This window comes from Lutjanus erythropterus, chromosome 5, assembly GCF_056507025.1.
Source record: "Lutjanus erythropterus isolate fLutEry1 chromosome 5, fLutEry1.hap2, whole genome shotgun sequence".
Classification (NCBI taxonomy): domain Eukaryota; kingdom Metazoa; phylum Chordata; class Actinopteri; order Lutjaniformes; family Lutjanidae; genus Lutjanus; species Lutjanus erythropterus.
The window spans coordinates 33,297,775-33,311,773 of NC_139321.1; the positions used below are offsets into that span (position 1 = coordinate 33,297,775).

Sequence of the window (13,999 nt, forward strand, 5' to 3'; positions counted from 1 at the left end):
ACTGACAATGAAGCTTTCTGGTACCATTTAAAAATGACTTGAGTGAAGCACAACCATGGTAACTGAAGAGCATATGTGTTGTATTATGACAATAACTGCTGTGAAAGCCTTAGTCTAAACACTTAGGTAAGGGGACAATCTAACAGGCTTTATGCAACACTCCTGAGTATTCCCCTTAGCTTGGGGAAATTTTGCTTTAAGCTATAGTTCACCCAAAAATGAAATTTCAATCAATATCTACTCACCCCTATGCTGATGTGAGGATGGGTGATGATCTCCAGTTCACAAAACACTCAGTGGAGCTTCAGTGGAAAACAGCAATTGAAGTCAACGGTGAGCAGTTTTAAAATGTATGTAAGACGCAACATAAAAATTTGACCCAAAAATAAACTATTTACAGCATGTTTTAAGCCTAAATGTCAAATGTAGTCTCTCAGACGTGCACACGCCTGAAGCAGATACGCAAGCTCTCACCCAAGCAGCACGGCTGCAGCAAAGAAACAATGTTCCTCTTCTACATCAAAGTCCTCTGACATTTTCTTCTTTATTGAAAGTTTGGAAAGTCAACTGTGCACATAACAAGTCACTATTTCTGAGTAGATCTCTCTCTGTTGTCTGTTGTCGCTGAATCGTTGTCCGAGTCCAGGTAGCATGTAAACACAGGTCTGAAGGTATCACGATATCTCATATATCTTGTGGCACGCTACTGTACTGTGTACCCGCTTCAGGCGTGTGCATGAGGATCACGTCTGAGAGGCTACAGCTGACATTTAGGCTAAAAACATGGTGTAAATGGCGTCTTTTTGGGTCAGATTTTAATGTTGTGGCTTACAGACACTTGGATTACACCACACGAGCAGTATGGAGAGATTTTGTGGTTTTTTGTGTTCTTTTTTTCCATTTTAAATCTGGTCACAGTTCACTTCAGTTGTACTGGATTTGGCTGCAACGCTGTTTTCCACTGAAGCTCTGGGAGTGGTTTGTGAACTGGAGATCTTCACCCATCCTCACATCAGAACAGAGGTGACTAGATATTGAGTGAAATTTCAGTTTTGAGTGAACTATCGCTTTAAGGGCAAAACTTAAGCTTGAAGCTTACAGTGGTCTATGCAACCACAGATATTCAGTTTCACTGTTATAAGTTAACGCATCTAAACCAGCCTTTAAAGGTAAGTACGTTATAAAGGATAATTCTAAGTTTAGCATCTTTTTTACTGACTCCATCTTTCACGCCAGAGTTGTTTTTATCTGCTGCTTACAGCTAGGTGACAATCTTAATTCTAACCCAATTCAGGTTTCCCGTTGATCTCTATACAATCTAATGCATTTCATGCTCTGCCAGCTCTTCACCCTATGGCATGCTGCTGCTGACTGTCAGTTCCCCAGAAGAGCCTCTGATGTGGGAACGTGCTTTCCAGCCGCTGCTGGGCTCCTGGTGGTATCAGGGTTGGAAAGTGATGATGATGTGTGAGAGAGAGACGGTAACACACTACGCTGGTTTGCATGTGCAGGTATGCAGCAGGTGGCGTCAAAAAGATTAGTTGTCAGGGTTGAACTCCAAGGTAGGCTCTGAGGTTCAAATGTATTAAAAGGTAACATCAAATGTTTTTTTTTTTTTGGTTTTTTTTTTATTTCTATGTGTGCCTGTGAGACTGTGCATATTGTGAAACATAGTATACTTAATCCTGACTTTGATCTTTCAACGAAAACTGAACTATGAAGGTTCCTATGAAGTCTTCTCTTGTATTGTCTTCACCGCAGTGCAGACATGGTAAATCCACTTTGATAAAAAACTTGTTTTCTTCGACAGGATTACAACACCAGACAGGCCTGTCTGTATCTTGCTGCCTTTTTGCTTGTGCCCAGGGCTTCATTAAACCTATCTCAAAGAAAAATGTAAGATCTCAGTCTTTATTGAGTGCACAAAGGCATGTGCTCCAATCCAGAAACAGAAAAAACAAATTGCACCATGCATCATGGAACAACGGGGACATTTAAGTGAAATGCTGGAGGAAATGTAAAACAAGCACTTCTTGGATAGGGACAGGCTAAGCACGGCATGGGGTCTTTGATCATTTTGCAGTGTGAATCACACAGCAGCCATTTAGGAACCATTGTCTGTATTGATTACTTCACCTCCTCTTGAAAAAGGTACTTAAACTAGACCTAATCAGCCACACCAAGCCCAATTTTTACCCAGTCTTGATGAGAAAATGTAACCAATGTATGTGGTGCATCCAAATACCACTTCAGCCTGTCATTATTTAGCCTCAGAAGATATATGATATTAGTGTCAGACCTTAAGGAGTGTAGAGAAGAAAATATGAGGTGCAAGTCAAAAGATAGATGTGATTCTTCCTACCAAAGAAGCAAATCAACCATGAAATAATAACTAGTAAAGTCTGATGATGTTACAGGTTGACTGGGGGAAACTGAATACAGTGAATGAGCAGGTTTTTCCATCAATGGGTTTTTTTTCTTCCCTGATGGCACAGGCATATTCCAAGATGATAATGTCAGGATTCATCGAGTTCAAATTGCCAAAGAGTGGTTCAGGGAGCACGAGAATCCAAACTAGGACAAACTAAGTTAGGGAGGCAACAAAAGCACCAAAATAATATTACCCTGATATACGCCACTCTAAACACAGGAATATGGAAACTCCTGTGTAATTGTTCATGTTACAAAATGTAAAGGATGGTATGATGGTGATATGAAGCCAGACACTGTGATTTTGGTTACTGTGGGTGTTGCCGCTGTTATGGTGTACAGTATATGCTGGGATGAATTTCATAAAATGCAACCAGAGGAAGCAGAGGAGAGTGTTGTAAAAGGGAACATACATACATACTTACATAAGGGAATCTTACATATGGATGAAAGACAGAGAAACAGATGGGTGGGTAATATTATGTGGAGAATAAGCAAGTAGAATGTCCACAAGGAGAATGAAAGGCTTCATGAGACTGTTGTTAAATGGGCTGAACATTTTTAGTATCATTTATTAAGTCATGGCTCAGAGAAAGTTGTGCATTATGGGTATTTCTGCCACCCCCCCAGCTCCTCAGAAAACTATGGGTGACATCAAGAAGGCTCCGTCCAGTATTTATTATACTGTCTATGTGAACAAATGAGCTGAGTAGGGTGTTGCTTCCCATTGGCACTGTTAAGCCATGTTTCCACCAAGCAGTCCAGTTCAGTTCATTATACACTACAATTTCCATGGGCAAAACCTGTGGATGTTACCAAGAGAACCATTCCATTCCATCCTGTTTCTTGTTATCCCTCAAATGAGGCTCCAAACGAGCTGAGCCAATACAACAGGTGGAGTTAAAACACTGCAGACCACTGATTAGTCAGAACAACTAGAGTTGTTTGGTTGTTTGAGAGTTTTTCAGCAGTCTTTTGTCTTGCTGTCTGTAGCTTTGTGTTAAAAAAAGCTCATCTCATTGTTGAAATAAATGGCCACACTCAGACAAAAAGAAGATGAAACGCCAGTAAATGTACAGTCCAGGTTATAGTGTGTCAGTTAATAATAAGTGCTGCAGATTCTTAAAACCAAGATAAATCTCATCTGTTGTTTTCCAACTGCTGGGAAAGTTAAAGGGGTTATCCCTGAAGCCCTGGAAACAACCCTGCCTAGATTTAGGAGTACCATCTGCTGTGGAAACGCAAAAAACAGGGTTAAGGTACATGTAGATATGGGTTAGGTATTGGTTTCAAGAGTACACACAATACTGAACACAATACATAGACTAGTTTCAGCTGAGTTCAATGCCAATATATTGAATTATTGAATCCTGGTTGATTTCTGCTGCATAAATCAAAGACACAAAACAGACCCTTATGGAATGTCTGGTTACCAATATCTTGTTTCTCTGTATTCATTTACAATACTGCAGAATGCAGCATGTCATGCAGTGTGTCCTGTATAATTTTATTGTATTGCTTCAACTGTGTGTTTAAATGCCAAAAGCAATTAAAATTTGTCAAAACTTGTTTGACCTCAGTGTATTCTATTTGTTTTCCAAAAACTACAATGCAGGTGTTCAGCATGGCGAATCCATGAAACAGGATTAATAATTAAGAACAGTACCTCTTCACTCCAGGGCTTCTGGCTGTCAGCTTTGAAGTCAGGTTCATTTAAAATTCAACGTTTAGTCAAACAATTGCCATAAAACCTACAAAACATTAACAAATACAAATGTACCATATTTCACATCATACTTCTGTTTTATGAATATGTGTTTGACATTACCTGAAGAAGGTCATTGTACTGAAACATTTTTACTAAATGTGCAGAAGACTGTGCAGGAGTCTTTTTGTTTTCTTTGTTGACCCAGGGTCTCCTACACACCTGTCAATCTACAAGTGTGCAAACATTTTGCTTTTTGATAAATACATGTTTCAACAGCTGATCTGTAAGTTCATCAATTGTGTCTAAAAAATGAACAATGCATTTGGTCAGAAACACTAACGCTTCAGAAAAAAGTTTTGAGTTTTGAGGGAATTTTTGCATTGATTCAACAGTGAAAAGGAGAGAGGAAATGTAAAAACTAAGGTCCAAGAGGGGGGAGGCTCCCTGCTATCATAGATTTCCATAGTTATTTGCCACTTTATTTAGATTTCATGATGGTTCAACTTTTCAACTTCCTGCCCCAGGTCATCATGTGACCATAGTAACCATAGAAATACCAGCTAGAGAAACTATTTCAAGCTACAACCCTACAAATACATTCAGCTCCTGAGATTACAGAAGGTGGATAGCAGAAGCAAGTAGCCTACAGGCTGGTAGGTTTCAGAGGTAGCCAGCAGCGGCATGTTCCCTGTTGTCTTGCTGTCTGAAAGCCCCTTTAATCTCACCTACAAAGCTCCTACAAAGAACTGCTACTTCAACTGGCAGAAATTGCTGTCAGTGGGCACAACACCAGACCTACTTGAATCAATGAACAGATCTGAGATGTGGGCAGTGATTCAAGAGCCTGAAACCAGGTTAACATATTCTCTGTGGCTGCACAGAAATTATTCACAATTTCTTTATTTCATTTATCAATATAAGGGAGTCATTTAAAATGGTATTTAGGGAACATTCTTCTATCAGCTACATGTGTAGCAGTTCCTAAGCTGTGTCAAGCCAGATACATCAAAAATAAGACTCATTAAAGTTTCAAAAGACTGCAGAATTTTTCTGCGTGAGTTACCTCCATCTCTGTCCACACTCATATAATGTATGTAGTGAGGACTTTGAAGGAATTTAAAAGGTATTAAGTGCATTTTTTTTGGCCAAAATGGAATGGAAAATATGATTCCAGTGAGAAACATGCTGTCATCACTTAGAAACTATTTTTAAAAGAGAACAGACTACTGTACTCTGTACTACTCTGAGCTTCAAGTGTTTTTGCAGAACATTATGATGTCACAGTGAAGTTGACCTTTGTGTGAACTTTTGTTATAATTAACAGAGGAATTCTTGAGTTATGGCCAAAAACATGTTTCATGAGGTCACAGTTAACTCGATCTCCAACATCAGTTCATCCTCCTTTAGTCCAAGTCGACATTTGAGCCAATTTTAAAGAAATTCTGTGAAGGCCTTCTTGAGATATTATGTTCACAAGAATGGGACAGACAGACTTAAAGGGATAGTTCACCTTCGAAATGAAAATTCAGTCATTATCTACTCACACTCAGTTTAGTCTTTTAGTCCACAAAACACTGCTGGAGTTTCTCAAGAATCTCCCAAACAGTGTATGTGAATGGAGACAAGTTTTCAAATGGAAAAAAACAACCAAAAAGGGAAACATAAAATGCCTCCGTACTGCTCATCTGGTGTAATCCAAGTCTCCTAAAGCCCCAACATGCCATTCGCACATCATCACACCACACACACCCAGTTCAGACAGTGCGTATGTGCATGGGAACGTGAAGATTTAGGCTAAAAACATGGTGTAAGTGACATCTTTCAAGTCAACTTGGCATTTCAGGGCTTTAGGACACTTGGATTATACCAGACAAACAATATGGAGGCATTTTATGTTTTTATTCTGTTGCTTTTTTATGTTTAAAAAATAGTCGACATTCACTTCCATGGTTTGGGAGATTCTGCGACGCCGTTTTCATGTGAAACTTCAGCAGTGTTTTGCGGACTAAAAAACTAAACCTGACCTTCAATCAGCATGAGGGTGAGCAGATAATGACTGAGTTTTTCATTGTTGGGTGAACTATGCCTTTAAGGACAGACAACCCGAAAACATAATTCCTTCAGCCACTGCTGTCGCTGGCTCTGAGGTAAAAAAAAAAAAAAAAGACTTTGTTTACTCAAACTCACTGCAAGGTAGTTGTTTTTTGTTTTGTTTTTGTTTTTGTTTTTTTAAAAAAGATAAGTAGTACTGCCTCCAATATCTAAAAAAATCTGGTGATATTAGCATATTGACACCTTAAAAGTGAAGTCACTTCAACTTCAAAACATCTTTTAATAGAATCCTCAAACATTGAAGACTTCTGCTTAGATCATCAAATAAACAGCTCTTTGCCCCAATTTTATCTGTTTATGCACAAACTCCCATTAATTTTATTTTTTATCCTTATCCACTTTGGCATCAAAACACAAACTTTGTTGGCAATGAACTCTATTTGATAGGCCTCAAGTGACTGTCTGAGTTAAAACCATATACACTGTAACCATTTCAGTCAGTATGTATGAAAATGAACCAGAGCTCAGTACCCAAAAATACAACCCAGTAATAATATTTTTTTTATTATGTTATCAAGTAACACTTTGTTGAGCTACTAACAGATTAATGGTTTGAGCATGTGGAGCAAAATTAGCTTTGTTTTGCATTGATTGAGGTCTCTAAGTTAATACATGCAACATCACATCCCCAGTAAATCTCCCAAGACGCTGGAACAATTTCTTTTCAAGCCGTGCGATTACTTGAAATGTGTCACTTTTCCATTTATAATAAATAACACATAAAGTATGACAGAAAAATACATATTTTTTTAAGATAATTTCAGCCACTCAGCTGACCTTTCCCTCTTAACATTTTCTGATGTATTGGGGAGTGGAGCATCTTTCACTAAACATGATCAATCAAACCCACTTTTACTCTCTCCTTTTGCCTTTCCCTAATCAAGCCTGACCATTTCCAAGATAGTAGCAACAGCACAAATAATATTTCAAATGTGATTTTCTTTTAAAGGGTGAAAAAGGTGGTAAATTACTGTTTGCACCTCCATTCTGTGTTCCACACTCAGCATTTCATATGTCTTCAAAGACTCACAAGCTGCCTGAAAAGCTACAGTTGGTATAGATCATTTTTACTGTCATCACAATACCAGTAACTGCAGGCTAGTAACAACAACGTCTGCTTCCATTTCGTCACTCTCCCACAGCTATCAGGTTTTTACTAGATCCCCATAAACCTCAGGCAACATTCCCACCCTGTCTTTGATTAGTCGTATTGGCAATTAAAATAAAACAACCTGCTCATGTTTTAATAAAAAAGTATCAGTGTAGTTACCACTTACACTGTTTAAAAAAGGAAAAAAAAGATAATTAACAAGAGATTCTGGAATAATTGGCTACATCATGCTCCATTGCTTTCCCGTTCCACTGTGCCATGTCCTCCCCTCACCTAGCCAGTACAATTTGGGGCTGCTGAATAGGCACGGCAGTTGGCATGGAACTGTGAGCTTCTCTTATCATGTTAAGCACAATGACAGGAATTGGTACGAGGCTTTAATGATTCTGGATTGTGCCCCTGAGCTGCAATTTCCCTAACCAACACTTGTATACCAATGTTTAGCCCCAGGGCCTGAAGTGTTTGAGACTTACTCGAAACAAAAAATACAGAGTTCTTGCATCACTGTGGGCAACACTGTAATGTAACATTTATAAAAAATGTGTCACATTGAAAGAAAATGACTTTCTTATTCCTGTCATGATTCCAATGTGCATGCAGCAGCAGCCTCAGGTAGCCAGCCAGAAGGTTACTGTGAAATACAGTACAGTATAAAAAACAGTAGTAAAAAACTACAGTAAAAAACAGTAGTAAAAAACAAAAAATCATGGCAGTAAAGAAAAAAATGAACACTGTAAGCAGACTACTTGATTACTATAAGCCAAGGGTCAGCAACCTGTGGCCACATGCTGATGTTTTGCCTGTGGCTCCCTGTGGCTTTGACAAAAAAAGAGATCAAAATGAATAGTGGTCATTTTATCAGATTTTTACTTTAATTTACCAATATCATAGGTCTAAAGTGATTCTTACATTCCCCAGTTGAAAAATGTGCAGCCTATACACACAAAAAACACAAAAAAATGTTGTAATATTTCATCCACTATACATGCATCATACATCTAGTGCTGCTCTAAATACTGTCGATTGAAAACCTTCAAGAGCTGTGTACAGTAGCACATCAGAGACTGGCTGCTAACATTCATCACATCATTATGACATTGTTTTTATAACGCTGAGTTGACAAAGAGATGTCAACAGCAATGTTGTCTTTTTTTTTTTTTTTTTTTTTAAATCTGCTCTTACTGTTGGCAGATCCAAAAAAGCTCTATCTGAAAAGAACAGTGTGTTCTGCTGGCCTATTTTGAAAAGCCTCCCACGGATTCACCCGCTATCAATGCACCTGCGGGCGAGTTTGTAAATAACTACCATCTTCAAGAGGGAATCTGACATAGTGCACGGATGCCAGAAGCACTATCAATCATGTCACAGCTCCCAGTGTCCAATTTGTCTCTCTTCCTGACAAAATATGTAAAGATAAACAAGAGCAGCAAGGCAAAAAGGCTCAGGTTATCATCTTTGACAATTATCCTGGTGTCCACATCCATTTCCCTAAATGAAAGGCTCTCTTATTTTCAGAATAGATTTTCTTTAAAGCAGGTAGTGTCTCGCACTCTTTGACCTGTGTATGTTAATAGCACTAAGAATATTCATAGCAAACACGAGGTTATCAAAATCTTAAACAACTCATGCATGAGGCCCTACTGTTTTTCCCCTGAGGAACACATTTATTCATGCTAATAGAGACACAAAAGATTAACTTACCATACTGGAACAGAGGCAAAGAACATGTCTGCTTTAAGCTGGGAGAGACGATAGGTGCCTACACAGATTCAGTCTGAAACACAAAAAGAGAAGACTTCTGTAAGGACACGCAGTAATGACTTATGTTATTCCACAAGACAGACACTTGAGAAACATTTGGAATGTCAGCACGCAGGAAGCTTGTGTCATCCACTCATTGTGCTCTACATCACATCGGACAAGAGCATCAGCTGGACGCCTAAAACACACATGGAAATCCTAGACTTTACACACCTCCAACCAATGCTTCCCTGTACATTAAGGGACAGAAATGATTATTAACAATATAACATAGGCTTTTTCAAAATTAGATTTAAGTGAGTTTATTGATTCATTAAAGACAATATCCTGCTGGACTCTATTAAGGCTTGGAATATATTAAAATATGATTCGTACTTCTGAGAAGGCTGGCGTACAGAATCCAGAAATTAGGGCTGTGCAATATGATATATAAAAATCACATTTCAGTTATCGTGAGATTGTGATATGAGCCATGATTAAAGGGATGGATCATGTTTTTTGCATCATAATTTTCATTTTAACTGAAGAAAACTGTTAAAAATCATGTTTATGTGGCATTTACTGGGTTCTATACCAAACAAACATAACACAACACAACATAAAATTGCAACTTCTGTGATTTGGATACTGCACTTGGCCATATTGTAATTTCAATAGTATTTTCATTAGCTGTGCATCCCTTCCAGGAACATAGTATAGCTTATTCTGTACATCCTCTGATTTCTTTAAATAGGAGATTAGTAGATAAAATGACCTTCAACTGGAGTTAATGATCAGTAACATCTGGGGTCAGCAAACTTTACTCTCAAAAGAGCCATTTTTGGCCAAACAAAAAAAAAACAAAAAAAAAACATCTGTCTGGCCCTACAACTATTAAATTCTTTATTTTCCTTTGAGACTTTTCTTTTTTTGGATTCAGCATCTAGAACTGAGGAAGACTCAAGACTAACCACTGACAAAATTTAAAAGAAACGGTGCTGAGCCATAGACATATGCTATGACACGTATTTTAGCTGAGGTAATATTGATACATTATTTATTATTAGGTGTATAGGCTGGGCATTTTACCGTTGTAGAATGTAAGAATCATTTTATAAATTATATAATATATTCTATAAAAATTATGATAAACGTACAGAAAAAAACAAAAACCATCATTCATTTCTATATTTTAGAATGAATGAAGCTACTAGAGAAGAGCAAAAGAGCCACACGAGGCTCTGGAGCCACAGGTTGCAGAGTCCCTGCTGATTTGAATATTTATTCTGTGACATTTCTCTGCCTGTATATAGTTTGCTCCAATATGAATATGAGGAGGAGGCTAATACCTTAAAATATCCAGTTGCATTAGACCATTACTGACAATGTTACAGAGGAATGAGCATCACCATCTAGATCAATCTAGTTTTCGTGCAAGTCTCTTTCCAGACATCATGACTTAGTTCTCAAAATGAAATTCACACACCTTGTTGTGTGCAGCTTAATGTAGGAACTATCTTCTTTCTACTGTAGAACCCACCAGAACAATTTTCTTTCTGCAGTACAATCTACCAGAACTACTTATTTTCTACTAGGAAGGAAGTCACAAGGTCTGAGGATCATCTTGAGTAACCAGGTCATGATTTCTGGTAAGTGACATTGGTGTTGAATTTTTCAAATGTATTTTTCTGTTTTGGCACTTTGACAAGCAGAGTTCCATTTAGTCCCATACAGGATACAACGACAAACCGCACCCCCGCAACAAGGGTCTGTCAAGTTAGGAACGACAGGCTTCTGGAGAGCTCCTGGTTGCATGGCAACTAGTGGCAGCTCGAGAGGGTTGCAGAAATTATATTCTGCTATTAATGCTTGTGCTGTTAGGTTAAGTTAGTGATATCAGTGGATAACTCAGTAGTTTAACATGGAATGCTGAATGGCTGAGAAGAAAAGGTTTCAGGAAAAATGAATCAACTTTTTTGTTGGACCTCGGGGACAGATAAGGTGATCTGTCTTATCTGCAAACAGGTGAATTCGGTGCTCGAGAAATTCAGTCTTAAGCTCCATTAAGAAACCCTGCTTTATAGATCCTTCATAGGCTGACGTCATGATTACATCAATGTTAGCTGAAGGCAAAAAGAAGTGTGTTGTTGGGTGCCAGAATCGAAGTGGTAACAGCTCAATAGTGATGTTTTTATGCGCACCACCTGCCACTGCTATGATTAAACAGCATAAGACGAAAGCTGGGAGATATGTGTGAGCAGTAACAAAATGCATTACCCTTTTCACGTAACACTTTCCTTCCTGGACAGTGAGTGAACTTGTATAATCAGAACAACTCAGATTTTTCTGAGCCACTGTTAAGACTCACACCAACAAAGCTTGCTAGCTAGTGTTGGCTAATGGGTTTAGGGATTAGTTTTGCCTCCACTTAAACTCCACCCACTAAAAAGTCAACATGTTTACCTAAAGAAAAGGGTTCTGTGGCAGTGTTGGACTTAGCATTTTGTCATCAACTGGATGGAATACCTTGATTTGTCAGGTAATTCATTCATTCAGTTCGCCAATGAGAGATCATGATCAAATTACATATATCATGATGAAAAACTGTATTCAATTCACCCACCCCATCTGAAATTATATTATCAACCCCCTTTGAGAAAGAAGCAAGTCTCATGGATATTTTGTAAATTTTCAGCACACAGATGTACATATAATGTCAAACATTTTACAAACAACACAAAAAGCTCTTGTTGTCATTTCGGTTGAATTGCTTTGCCAGTTGTTTTCCCATAGGAAGACTAGCAGCAACACTGGGTGGGTTTTACTGCTGTCAACCTGTAGCACTTTAAATGCTGAGAAATATGCCTCTGTGTAGTGGCATTCAAAACTTCCCCTCTGTCATTTCCAATGTTAAAACAATTCATGCTCACTGTGGAATGTTTAACTTCTGTTTGGAAAAAGTGTTTTCTAAATCCAACAATAATGCAGATACTGGTTTGTGTGCTCATTTCTTAAGACATTCAACTTTTTATATTTTTCACTATGTCTACTACATTTGATGAAATTTTGTTTGAAGTTAAGAGAAAAATAACAAGTACAGAAAAACCTCAATCTGCCAGTCACTGCATCTCTGTTTTTCTGACAGCAGTGTTTTGAAATAATGAGATCTCTGGCATGGTTTACCCTGAAAGGTATGAGCCAGCAGAAATGAGGATGACAGGAAAAGTCAAACAGCCACAGGAGTTTTTAACATTTAATGATTGCATCTAGGCTTACTATTGGCTGTAGTCTTCACACTTGAAAACTCTAACCACTGTCCTGTCTCCTTTAATCACAGGTTTATGAGGAATTATTCACGTGAAAGCTAGAGATGCTTGCGCCTTTTTTCTGGATCTGCTGGATCATTTTGGCTCTTCTTCACAAGGAGGGGAAGAATAGCGCTGTCCTGGAAGAGGATTTGGGCGGAGTAAGGGTGAGAGGACGGGGAGAAAGAGAAGGAGAAGAGGGGGGATGAGACACCACTGGGATGAAATCTTGAGTATGCCAAGGTCAGCAGAACTCTCACTGTGAAATGAAACGCTGCCAAACACACACACACACACACACACACTTACACTTTCACATAGCAACCTACTGTCCATAGCAGCTCTTCCCTGAAGACAACCTGCTGAGAACTGCTAAATTACCACTGGGCTCACACTCGGCTATATGTGGCTGTACACCTACACTGACAAACACACACACAAACACACACACACTTTCCCCAGCTCCCCCTCACGTTATTACATTGGCCTTTGGTCATTTTCAGATCTTCACCTTTCAAATTTGCCCTGGTTGCATTGAGATGGAGTCTATCCCTTCTTTGTGAAGAACAGGATACTGTTGAGTGTCACAGTCTTGTTCATATACTCCTGCCTTTGTTCAAGTTATATCAAGTCAGGAAATATCTGTTGAGGTCATTGATAACTAGGCCAGTGGTTCTAGGGCTGTGAAGGTATGGATTTTTTCCTACCATGGTGGCAAAGCCTATTTCCATAGGATAGCAGTTAACCATAACTGCCTTAATAATCAACTATTATTGGACTTTATTGAAGCATTCTTTCATAATTCTAGCATAACTCCTTTAAGGAATAGGCCAGTGCGCATATATATGTATGTGTATATGTATATATATATGTATATACATATATGTATATATATATATATATATATATATATATATATATATATATATATATATATATACATATACATGTATATATATATATATATATATATATATATATATATATATATATATATATATATATATATATATATATATATATATATACACACACATATATACATATATATATACACATATATGTATGTAGTTACAAAATGCATGTGTTACTTTTTGTTAGTGTTTGTGTCTAATTAAAATATGGTTGTTTATCTTGGTCATTGTCATTTTTGGCTGGTTTATAGTTACCCATTAGTGAGGTGATTGTTACATTTCTTGAGACCAGCTGTGTTTTGCATATTTCTGAGCACTTCTCCCTTATGCCCGTTATTTTATTCTATTTTATTTATTCTCCAAAACCATTTGGGGACCTTCAGAATTATCTCGCGAACCCTTTGGGAGTTCCAACCCCACTGGACCAGGCTTGTCAGGGTTTGAGAATTACTGCAGTGTTTTTATTTTACCCAGAATTCCTGCATGAATGAGTGTTGCCAATTCTAAAATATCTTTACTTTGGTTACTTTGAACAAATGCTGTCAAGAAAAGCTTTGCTCTGTTCATTTCCCATAATAACACATACAACACACATAAAGGCTTTTAAGAAACATTGCTAGCTACAAAATAGAATCTTGATAAAATACAGGTCTCACTACTTCAACCTCTTGTATATATT

At 37.9% G+C, this 13,999-nt stretch overlaps 1 protein-coding gene across 4 annotated transcripts in view; it reads right to left on the minus strand.

Annotated features, from left to right (window-relative positions):
• Positions 1 to 13,999, minus strand: part of lingo2 (leucine rich repeat and Ig domain containing 2) — a 308,406-nt gene that overhangs the window by 240,949 nt on the left and 53,458 nt on the right. For all 4 annotated transcript variants that reach the window (XM_084719682.1, XM_084719683.1, XM_084719680.1 and 1 more), the window contains exon 2: positions 9,063 to 9,135. The gene's annotated coding sequence lies outside the window, so the exon portion shown is untranslated. The remainder of the gene's footprint in view (positions 1 to 9,062; positions 9,136 to 13,999) is intronic.